The sequence below is a fragment of the Hydra vulgaris genome, chromosome 07 (assembly GCF_038396675.1).
Source record: "Hydra vulgaris chromosome 07, alternate assembly HydraT2T_AEP".
Lineage (NCBI taxonomy): Eukaryota > Metazoa > Cnidaria > Hydrozoa > Anthoathecata > Hydridae > Hydra > Hydra vulgaris.
Genome location: NC_088926.1, coordinates 3,986,879 through 4,000,124, shown reverse-complemented (window position 1 = coordinate 4,000,124; position 13,246 = coordinate 3,986,879). Strand labels below are relative to the sequence as shown.

At 28.4% G+C, this 13,246-nt stretch overlaps 1 pseudogene; it reads left to right on the top strand.

Annotated features, from left to right (window-relative positions):
• The first annotated feature begins 270 nt into the window (after nt 1-270).
• LOC136082511 (protocadherin Fat 4-like) lies at nt 271-12,322 on the top strand (annotated as a pseudogene).
• Nucleotides 12,323-13,246: the final 924 nt, after the last annotated feature.

Below are 13,246 nucleotides of genomic sequence, written 5' to 3'. Positions count from 1 at the left end.
TTAATTTCTAAATCCATTAAACACAGCTTATTTAAAAAAAGGAGTTTAATCCTACGGTTTTCTGTTTTTCACAAAAAAAAATTTTAAGTCCTATTTAATAGGACTTAAAATTTTTTTTTCTGATTTTTTTTTCCACTAGTATAAAAATCCAAAAAGTACTGATGATGCTAAGTTAATAAAGAATAAACCCTAATAGGCTATTAGGGTTTATTCTTTATTAACTTAGCATCATCAGTACTTTTTTGGATTTTTCTTAGATGAGTGGATGAAATGGGTACAAAACAACACAGAACCTCATTCTTATTTCTTGTTGTTCTATTTCACTTTTATGGTATATTCTTGTGTTCTAGTGTTGTTTTTTCTTTTTTTTACATTTCTGACATATTTTTAAAAAATATAACATAAATATAATATTTTCAGAATATAAGTTTAAACTTATTTTCTGAAAATATTATGTTTATGTTATATTTTCCAGAATATATGATATAATAAATATTCAATAAAGATTGAAATTAACTAGTAGTAACGACATATTATTTGTATTGACGACAACATACTATTTGTGTCAAAGACAACAGAATATTTGTGTTGACGACATAATATTTGTATCTGCGACGACATAGTATTTGTGTTGATGACAACATAATATTTTCTATGTTATTTTTAAAAAAAAGGTTTAGCATATTTATTTAACTAAACAATATAAATTATTACCAAATAAATAAAAAAATTTTGTTCTAGTGTTGTTCATTCTTTTATTTTAGTATTGTTCTTTCTTTTATTCTAGTGTTGTTCTTTCTTTTATTCTTGTGTTAACTTTATGTAATATTTTTCAAGTTAATATATTGAAAAATATTTTTTTTTTTTCAGGTGCAGTTTCTTTAAGAAAAAGTTTAGATCGAAAAACAAAAGACTTTTATAGTTTGACAATTTTTGCACGTGATAATGGAGAAGTACCTCTTGAAAGTTTTATTACTGTTAATATAACAGTTTTAGATGTTAATGACAATAACCCAATTTTTAATGAGGTTAGACTACATGCAGAGATAAAAGAGAACAGTAAAGGAATAAGCGATTTAGTGCAGCTTCTAGCAACAGATTAAGATATTGGTAGTAATGCACAGATATTGTACTCTCTTCAACATGACTTATTTTCTGTTGTTTCTATAACTGGGCAAGTCAAAGTTCTTCGAAAGAACTAGATCGTGAAGAAATAAGTCAATATAATATTACAGTTGTTGCCAGAGACAAAGGGAATCCGTCACTGCACACAGAAGCTTTTTTAATTGTGGATGTTTTAGATATGAACGACAACTGTCCAGTATTTACCTCGTCTTTTTATAAAGAAACAATTTTAGAAAATCTACCATATGGAACATCCATTTTGCAAGTGACAGCTACTGACAAAGATATTGGGGCAAATGCTAATTTGAACTATGGCATTCTAGAGAGCAATGATCGTGGGGCATTTAAAATAGACTCTGTTTCAGGCTAGATTACTGTTGTGACTTCAGATAAAGTAGATCGTGAGTTTTCAGAAGTATATCACCTTTTAATAAAAGCAGGCTCTACATTATGTGGATATACTGAAAGTGACAATGTGGGTGAAGGGTGGGGAAATAAGAAATAATTACACAGTAGCAAATGTCTATATTACTGTAACTGATATAAATGATAATGCACCTATAATTTTAAATGTTGAAAAAAAAAATCTATTACGAAAATGTTCTCACAACTGATATTGTTGTTGTGAATGCAACTGATAAGGACTTAGGAAAAGGTGGAGAGGTAAGCATTGTTTTTTTTTTTTTGATAATTTGATTATATTGTTAATAAATTAATATTTTTTTAAAAATTTTTCTTAATTGATTACAGTTTTTTTTATTATTAATTATAAATTATTTTTTTCAATTTTACTATAAATAATAGTTAAAAATTCAAAAAAAAACAGGTAAAAAAGAATATAAAAATCAACAACTCTAGGTTTGTTGACTTCTTATATATATTTTTATTTTGTTAGGTGGTACCACCATTCATCTTTATCACCACTCCATGTTTACCACCACTACAACTTTATCACCACTCCATGTTTACCACCACTACAACTTTATCACCACTCCAATGTTTACCACCACTCCATCTTTACCACCACTCCATCTTTACCACCACTCCATCTTTACCACCACTCCATCTTTACCACCACTCCACCTTTACCATCATTCCATTTTAATCACAATTCCTTTGTTTCCTATTTACCACCTATCCACTACCACTTCACTTTTACAACCACTCCAACTTTATCACCACTCCACATTTACCACCACTCCACTTTTACTTTTTTTGTTTTATTTCCCCATCTCATTCATTGAATTTAAGTTGAAAAATTACCAGTGACTAATTTTCTATACGCACCAGTATCTCCCTTCTTATTCATAGCCATATTTGAAGTGCCAAAATATTGTATCTGAGTTTAGAGAAATTAATATATTGTATCTCTAGAGATTCACACATAGCTCTTTTATAAAAATTGTTTTTGGATTTCAGTGACATTTTCCCAATTGATATCATCTTTGCAATAATCTATATTATCTTTGCAATAACCAATATTATCTTTGCAATAATCAATATTATCTGTGCGATAATCAATATCATCTTTGCAATAATCGATATTATCTTTGCAATAATCAGTATTATCTTTGCAATAATCGATACTATCTTTGCAATAACCGATATTATCTTTGCAATAATCCATATTATCTGTGCAATAATCAATATTATCTTTGCAATAATCGACATTATCTTTGCAATAATCAATAATATAAAAATAAATAAATAATAATAATTTCTTTTTTATCCATCTCATTTTTTTTTTTTTTTAGATTGAGTTTAGTATAATACGCATTGACCAGAAAGTTGTTTCTAATCAAGTTCAGAACCATGTGATGATAGGTGTCTCTCTTATAAGGGTGATAAACCTTTATCAAGCAACGCCACTTTTATTGTTATCAACACTATTACATGTGATGTTATGTATTTTTCTATCACTGAAGTTGGTGTTTTGAAAGTAAGCAGTTTATGCTCTGTGCAAAATCAGAATACGCAATCTGAGATTGTAATTTTGGTAAACAATCTAGTTTCTTTGTCATGCATTGCATCTGGTAATTCTCCTGTAATCTATCGATGGTCAAAAGATGGAAGTCTTATTTCTGGATGGTCTAATGAGGGTAATATATCATTGCCATCAGTAAAACCTGATCTTATGAAGGATCTTATGCATGCATTGCATCAAGTAAACCAAGAGTTATTCAGTCAAGTGTGACAAAACTGTTAATACATGGTAAGCATTGTTTTAAGTTCTGCAAATCAAATTTCTTTTTTTTTCTATAAAAAATTAAGTTTAGAAAATATTATAACTAAATAAAATTAAACAAAAGAATAGAACAAATATTTTATAATAACTTCCCACAAATTAATTCAAATTAATTTAATGAGTCTATTTACAGTTTAGTTAATTCAATAATAATAAGTTTAAATATATATATATATATATACACTCTTGTTACAGAGTTTATATACAGTCTTGTTACATATTTATTTACACTCTTGTTACAGAGGCAAAATCCCCTAGAATATGAAAAATTTTAATTAAAAATATTTTTTGCAAAATTAATAATGAAACTTATAGTAACTTATTTTTAATAATAAAAAATTAATTATTAAAAAATAAATTTGACCGTTTTTGACTACCCCCTTCCTTCCTTGTCACAATATTGTAACACTTTAGTAACAAGCCCAAATGAGTCGTTATAAATCCATTAACCCCTCCTTCCCCCCTCCTTCCTAGAGTGTGACAATTTATGGATTACTCCTTAGATGCATTGGAATATAATTATAAAATTTGAGCTTTTGTTAATTTTTTTGGCATATTTCCTTGTTATTTATTTTTATGATCTTTTACAACAAAGCGCTAGATTTTGTCTTTGATCTTCATTTGTAGGATTCTTCACATAGTAATATATTAGCTATATGTTTTCTTTCAGCACAGTCATTTGTAACAGAGAGATATTTAAAAACTTTATTTTAAACCTAACCTTTTATAACTCTCCTAATATTTTTCTTCACCGTAAACCGATTGTTCAACTTTGTCCTAGTAACACTAATAATTTCTAAAAGGTACCAGGATTTCTGGACCAACCAGAAAAGTGTTGCTTTGGAATCAAGAATCAGAATATTTTAAGTATATACAATATGGAATGTAAAAGTAATAATTTTTAAAAAAAAAAAAGTTTTTTTACCAACAATTTTTTAAAAAAAGTTTTAAGTAGGTCTTTAATCATTTTAATCTTTTTACTTTCTTCAATGCCATCATCTCTGATTACTAACACAATTAGCTTTTGTATTTTAGAGAAAGTAGAGAACTGAATAAAAACCATGGTGCATAATGGTATAAAACCATAATGTATAAAAAATATGGTAAAAAATCTTCCTTTTCACAACTTATTTTCAGCTCTCAGGCAGAAACAAAGGCCATTGTTTGAAAAAGGTTTCACCACTGAATCGACTTCTCAGTTATCTCTCAATCTCAGTTATCTCAATTTATATTTACAACAAAGTTCTTTTTTTTTCATTTTTCATTTTTAATTTTAAACACAATGCTTTAAACACAAATAATATTTTTCCTGTAAGACCTTCAATGAAGTGACATTTATAATAATAGTTTAAGTTTTATACTCAGCAACTGAGTTGTTTCAGCATATTTACCCATTATACTACTGGCTTATTACAACCGCAAGCAAATAGTTGATTAACACACTTGTTGTATTCTAATAATTTTGTAAGCTATATTGCTTGCTCCAGTATCTTTTTTTTAGTTGGATAACCCCAAGTAATATATAATTGTAATCTGGAAAAGCTTCTAGAGATTAGCTCTCCAGATGCTCACAGCCGATCTGTCATAAACAATAGATGTTTTAAGATTTTCCTGGAGTTCTATAACTAATTTAATGTCAAAAAGTAGAAACAGACATCTATCTTTTAGAAAATAAAAAGTTAGCCCCTGTAATCTGAATGTCTGTAAGTGTTTTCTGTGAACTGAAAAACTAGATCTTTATTTCATCAAAATTAACACTAGGTTTAGCAAGAATGGCTGACATAATTGTGGTCTAAAGTTGTATTCCAATATAACATCTTGCTGCTACACTTGCTGTTTTTGCTACACTTGATGTTGCTTTAATTCAAAGAATAATCTATAAAATTTTAAGTTTGATCTAAATGTTTAGCTATCTATTTTAAAATGTAATTAACAAAATTATTAATTTAAATATTAATTTAAACCTGTTCTGAAAACAAATAAAAAATATTTGATTATAAATAACAACCATCTTTAATAATGAAGTAATATTAATTCACACATTTTCTTTTGTTTCTCTCATTGGTTTGTTCATCATGTGTTAAAAAGATATGTTTGCTGTCAGGTTTTTTAAATAAATCTAAAATTTTGAGTCTCGTCTTTTCTTTTCTAGCTCTGTAAGCTGCATTATCTTTTTCCTCAATCAACATTTTTTTAATCTCTTTCACTGGACTTGAAAGAATTCTAGAATTCTTTTTTTTTAACTACTTTATTAACTTTATTATTATATTATTATTATTATTTATTATTTTATTTTTAACTTTAATATCAACTTTACTAATTATCCAATCTTTTTCAAAAAAAACATTCCTCACATATTTTAGAAGCGGGGTAAAACATAAGTGGCGATAACGTTTTTCTGATGGGATAAACTAGTTATTAGTGCTGATCCTCATTGAAACGCCAGTAATGCCACACACTGCTTGTGTGTGACCATTTGGCTAATTTTATATGCCAAAGTTTTTAAATAAATAACCTAATTTTCAGAATAAGGTTAAGTTAGATAATTAATAATGTTAACTTTACTAATTATCTTAAACTTTAACCCCCTGAGTAAGTAATACCAATAATTATTTTATCAATAATAAATTCCAATCGAGTCAAAAAAAAATTAACAAAAATAAAGAACAAATAAATTCTTTTCAAGTGTACTAATTATCTAACTTTTCCTTTTTCTAGAAAATATCTTCAAAGCCTGCTTTGGTCCAGAACAGAAACATTGGCGACAACACACTTTATACAAAAGAGTTAATGCATAATTCTTCAAAACATACTAGGTCAAATCCAAGACGTTTTTGTGGACACTCAATGTGAAACTTTTTTCGTTTTCAAACAACTCATGTTAATAAAAATAAAAAAACTAACAATATTGTGAACATTTTTGCAGTTGAAAAATGTTTGACAAGTAAATTGTTGTATAAATAGTAGTAATCATTCTGTTTTTATTTGTTTATCATTCTGTTTATTACCTGCTTATCATTCTGTTTATTATCTGTTTATTGTTTGTTTATTGTTTTGTTTGTTATTCATTTATCATTCTGTATATTATTCGTCTATCATTCTGTTTATTATCTGTTATAAAAGATTTTTATTATTGGATATTTGAAATAGTTAAACATCTTGTGATAGATTACTAGATGAACCATAACATATGGGTACTTTATTTTTTTACAGAAAACAGGGAGGTGGGGATACTTTTATTAAAATATAGTACATTTTTTTTTAATGTTTTCCGGGATACTTTAGTATATAACCACTATAGCATTTAACTCACACCCTAATGAAAATGTTTCTTATGAAAAAAAAGTACACCAGAAACGGATTACATTTTCGAAATCACTGTACCTTGTTCTGTTATGATGTAGATTTTGAAAATATTCTGTCAATATCTAAAAAAAAAGAGGGTTAAACAAGCTGGTCTAGAATTTTTAGTGTTTTAATAGAGATAACTTCCAGAGCTGATACTTTCATAAAATTTTATAATAGTCATACTAATGCAAAATAAAAATGTTTTAGAAAAAATTGCAATGATCGGAGCCTGGAAACAATATCAAACCTAAAATTAATCCTTGTGTCCCATGTTTGGTTTCAATGGTTTTTGGTTTCAATGGATTTTGGTTTCAAAAAAAGAAAAAAAATTTTTTCATAATATCTTAAACTATGTTAAAATTAATTGACAAATTTTTAATTTAATACAAAAGTCTCTTCTCTCATTAAAAAGTTATTATTATTTATAGTTTATTATTCCCCAATTAACTCCAAAAAATAACTTTAAAAGGTCACAACTTTTAAACAGCATATTTTTTTGGAATGAAAATTTAAAATTTGTTGATAAATTTTAATTGTAGTAAATATGAAAAGAAAAAAATATTTAAAAACGTTTTCAAGGCGTTACGTTAGGGGCCCTATGATTTATATGATTGGGTCCGATTACTTGGACACAAATAAAACATGACTGAAGTTTTTGTTGTTAAAGTTTTGAGTGATATTTAACATAACAAGTTAATAATATCCGTTTCATATTTTACAAGCTAATTTTTCACAATAAATTATATATATATATATTTAATCAGAAAGAAAAAAAAGTTTTAGAAAAGAAAGTATGACGAGAAAGTGATAAAGACTTGAACAAATCAATCAAAATATCTATATTATCAAACAGTTTCGAAAAATGTTCTCCCTTAAATTTCTCATAATGAAGCCTTGGTCTTTTAATGACCTGTCCTCTGCTTTAACACAATTCTTTACATTTAGATATTAATTCACACTTCAGATCAAAATCAAGATCGTTAAAGAGAAGGTGTAGCTCCGTTGGTGCAAGAACTTTTATAACCTTTGTTTCATCTGGTAGACCGATGAGTGCTTGTTCTACACAGTTAGGATAGGGTTTAGCAGATAACTTCGATTTTTTTAATTTTATTTCTGCAAGCATTTTTGTAATTATTAGCCGATGATCTAAGCATTCCAAGCATTCTATGTTCACCTTGAAATGCAAAATTTTGAAAATCATCTTTGCTAGCTATACACCAAAGGCAAGGAAGAGTTGAGGCTGCAATTTTTATTACAAAATAAATATTGGCCAATTTCATATCGAAAGCACAAAAATATTTCATACTGTTTAAATTAATAAAATCAATTATTATTTTCATATTTGCGTAAGATTCTTGCAAACTTTGAAAAAGTGAAATCAACTATTACTATTTACCATGAATGCCAGTTAAAATACTAATGGTTTCACTGTTACAGAAATGTAGTATTATTTTATAATAACTTGTCATAAGGAATGTGAAATCACTGATAAAAGCATGCAACATTTAAATTTGACTTTAAAACCTCAAAAAACATGCGTTAAAACTGCCCGTAATATACACGTGTTTTTGGTTTATGCCTGGATTGTGACAAATATGTGTCTATAGAGGTTTTAATTCCGAAAAAGAACTAGATATGCCGGTTGGGAACTTTCATGTTAAGTTTTGGTCTTTATTACTTCTAGCAATAAGGCGTATATCACATTGGCAAAACTGTTGGTTTCTAGTAATAATAGTTTCTTTGATCTTGGAAAAATCAAATGGTTTACATAAAACTATTTATTAAACTAGTTCAACATCTTCCACAAATTCCATTTGGAAAACAGTCATCATTTAAGTTAATATTGTAAATTTAATATTTTTTAATCTTCAATAAAGCTACACTTCCTTCTTGTATTTTACTTAAATTTTTTTCTTTTTCAAAGCTAATTAAATAAACTTTACTCCTACTTTGATGTGATACAAATTAAAACAGCGGTTTGTAAAAGTAAAACATCTAACATTTTATAAACACCCTTTGGTAAAACATACAGAAAAAATTTTTTAAAATTCCTTCAAGTAATAGACATCTTCACAGTCACGATAATTTTATGCGTGCGTATTTAGTAGTACGTCATGGTTCTTTATGCACAGAATTGCATGAAAACAAGTCAATGCACATATAAATTAAGATAGAATCCTCGAAAGAAACAGTTGTTTACTTAGGATTTTATTTTTGCTTTTTGATAAAAAAGATATTGATTTAGCTTAATTTATTTTAACCATTTTAAGTTTAAAATCTTAAAAAAGTTTAAAATCTATACTGTTCATATGTTTTTGTTATATTTGTAATTAAGTGTAAAAGTTCTTAATAGCATTTAGTATTAAAAAATAAAAATGAAACCTAATATCCAAATCTAATATCCAAATGTCACTAAAATTATTTAAAATATTTTCATAAAGATATTGTTACATACAACTCTCATACAACTATATATAATTTATTGTGAAAAATTATTTTGTAAAATATAAAACAGTTATTATTAACTTGATATGTTAAATATCACTCAAAATTTCAACAAAAAAAACTAAAATCTTCTTTTTATTTGTGTCCTAGTGATCGGACCCAATCATATTAAAACTCTAAGAACACACCCCTAATGTAGCGCCCTTAAAATGTTTTTGAATTTTTTTTTCTTTTCAAATTTATTGCAATCAAAATTTATCAACAGATTTTAAATTTCAATCCGAAAAATTTACCATTTAAAAGTTGTGACCTTAAAGTCGTGAATTTAAAGTTATTTTTTGGAATAGTTTATAAACTATAATAATAATAGTAATTAATAAATTATTATAATAGTAATATATAATAATAATATATAGAATGGTAGTTAGTAAACTATTAAACTATAAATAATAACTTTTTAACAAGAAGAGATTTTTGTATGTAATTATAAAGCTGTTGAATATTTTTAACCAAGTTTAAGATATTATAAAAAATAAAAATTGCTTTTATTGAAACCATACATGGGACCAGAGGCGATTCTACAAATAAAATGAGGGAGGGTGAATCTTTAAAAAGTACCGACTAGCTTCTATAAAAAAGAAAAAAAAAAAGTCCTCAAAATTAAAATTTACTCGACTGAGTTGTGTCAAATACCAGACTTGCCGACTTAATTCGTAAAAAAAAACGACTATAACTTCAAAATCACCTTCTTTGGGGGAGGGGGGGTTCACCCCCTCCCTTCCTTCCCCCCCGTACCCCCCCTCCTCCATCCCGTAAAAACGCCATGGGCAAAAACTACATGGACACGAGGATCCAAATTTTAGGTCTAATTTTGTTTCCAGGCTCCGGTCGTTGCAATTTTTTCTAAAACATTTTACATTAATATGATTATTACAAAATTTTATAAAGGCACCATTTCTGGAAGTTATCTCAAACACTGAAATTTCTGGACCAGCTCGTTCAACTCTCTTTTATTTTTATAGATATCAACAGATTATTTTCAAAATCTAGGTCACAACAGAACAATGTACGGTGGTTTCGAAAATCTAATCCGTTTCTGGGGTACTTTTTTTTTCGTAAGAAATAATTACACTAAGGTGTAAACTGTTTATCGGTAACCGTTTTAACCAAAACAGTTTGTAAGATATTTATCAATAGTTTGAATATTTTATATGTTTTTTAACGATAACTTTAGTTCTTTTGTTGCTTTGTAATTTTAATTAAATTTGTAATGTAGAAAAACCCTCCATTCTGAAACAACCTATCAACGTTGTTGTAAACGAAAGGGAGACTGCTATTTTAACAGTCAAAGCTACCGCAACTCCACGTCCAACATATCAATGGTTTAAAAATGATTTACCGATAAAACATGCAACTCAAGATGAATTTGTTTTGGAATCAACAATACCAGCGGATTCTGCTACTTATTTTTGTAATATTACAAACAACCAAGGACAAGTTCAGTCCGAAAAAGTAAAGATAAACGTTGTTAATCAGGAAAGCGTGGTTGCACTAAATATAAAGATATCAAAACCAAACATTAAAAATATGTGTTTTGATTTTTTCTTAGAAGATTTTGAGGAGCAAGCTAAAGTTATATTGAATCGACCACTGTTTGTTACAAACTTTCGAAATACCGATGACATTACAAAACTTTGTAACCGAACAGCTTGCAGTAAAAATCCTTGCCGAAATAAAGGTTTATGCGAAATCATAGATACCGGGTTTCAATGTGTTTGCACAGACTCCTGGCAAGGTCAAACATGCGAAGAAAACGTAAATCAATGCGCTCCGGATTCAAACACTTGTAATAAAGGAAATTGCACTGATCTAGTCGGTTCATTTAGCTGTGCTTGTCCGCAAGGAAAGTCTGGAAATCGGTGTCAATATAATTTAAATGCATGCCAAAGTAACAAATGTATTGAAAAGAATGAAGTCTGCGTACCTTTCGAGAGCAACAGTGAAACAGTAAATCAAACATTTCGGTGCATTAGTAAGTCAAACATAATAACGCTGATATCGAAACCCATTATGAATTGGAGTCTTCAAGCTCAATACGATTTAGAACTTTCTCTTAATCGCATAGTAAAGACAATGATCACGTCCGTACCTGTAGATAGAAAACGGAAAAGAAAAGATACTTCTGTCGTGGATTTCGGGCACTGCATTGTGACATGCGCCACAGATCACGTTTTAAAAAATGATGAATCAAAAGTGTATTTTATACTTGATTGCACAATTAATAAGTCGGGTAGCAATATATCGGCCATCTTCGTTTCACCTAACGTTGTTAAAGGATTTTGTTTGCAATTACTTTCCAGCGATGATACTTTTAGTCAGTGCGGACAACTTGATGGATTTATGCACAAACCTGTAGTGCCAAATGACGCCATTAAACGCCAACGTTCACGTTGTAAGAAAACACGGTAAACTAGACTACCAGCTGATAAAGCCATTGACTTACTACTCTAAAATAATTTTGCCTATCATTTAGAAAAATACAATTATAAAGTTATAAGTGTTCGAAGTGCTTACGATAAACCAATACAAGAAAAAAAGGGCGAACTCTCGTGATAGCTTTTTCCGTCTCCTGCGCTGTCGTTATATTAGCTGTTGTTTTCGTGTTTGTTTACCTACTCAACCGCTGAAAACAAACGATAAAAGTAACCAGTCATCTATTATGTTTCAGCGATCTATGATGGTCCATGACGCTAGTACTTCTAATCTTATTCCTGATTATACAAGCAAAACAAATAAGGCTTTTGATGAAAAAAACGATTTTGCTGATGACGCAGCATTTATGTTTGAAGTGCCCAACCGAATCTTATTTCAAAAAAAAATGAGGTTCATGTTAATTGAACACAAAATGAGGTTCGTTTTAATTCATGTTTGAAGTGCTAACTGATCTAATTTCAAAAAAAATATCGAGATTCGTGTAAATTTATGTCTACAGTTCCAACAGATCTTATTTCAAAATAGAGTTAAGATTTATGTAAATTTATGTTTGAAGTGCCAACTGAGCTTGTTTCAAAATAGTATATTAAGATTCGTGTAAATTTAAACAGATATTGTAATTAAAGTTGTAACTATTTTTTAGTATACAATATTTTAGTATAAAAACGTTATTGTAATGTTTTATGTAAAAGTTTAATAAAATTTTTTATTTACTATCTTAACTAGAAAGGTGTATAAACTGCCTGGTAAAATCATCCGAGTGTAAAATCATTACTTTATTGTAAAAACCGTACTGTACACACTTTGTACAATTACTGTACAAAACTATATTGTACTGTACATCTAGTAACGCTGTTTATGGTACACAGGTCTATGACTTTTTTTTCTTCTTTGAAGTAAGAGTTAATTTCTATGTATTTTTGGTTGCTGAATTCTGGAAAATTACCAAAAAAATTCCATCACAAGGTGGTTCTGCAAAAACGTAAAAAACACCGTGGAATTGCTATCTTAAGCCACAAAACGGGCTTCATTGCCGAAAAATATTTTTTTATTAATTCCAACCTATTATAAGATCATGTTATGTTTTATAGACTGAAATAGAACATTTAGTAACTCATGACGATAAAATTAATCAGCGTTGAATCATATATATCCGGATTTTCCATAGCAAGTATAGAAAATCATTCGGATTTATACAATTGGATATATACAATTATAAATATATACAATGGATATATACATCGGGATATATACAATTGCCGGAATTCCAAACGGAATTCGGAAATTCCTAAACTCTCTTCCATGCCCTTTCATCTATTTATTTATATTCCAACTTTCGTAACGTGCGTTTCAAATATAACTTTAAAGGGGTCGAGAAATTCTTCTAAGAGTTTTTGTTACATTTGTAGTGAAATCGTAGTGCAAAAACAACATAGAAATATTTCTGATTTTGTTGAAAAGTGAATTTTGCGTGTTTTGGTGCGAAGATAGGGGACCAGACCAAATCTTGGGCCCCGCAGTACTCATCAATACCCGCTGGTTATTCGGTGCATTTAAAAGAAACTTATGGTAACTTGGCATTGATCTTGA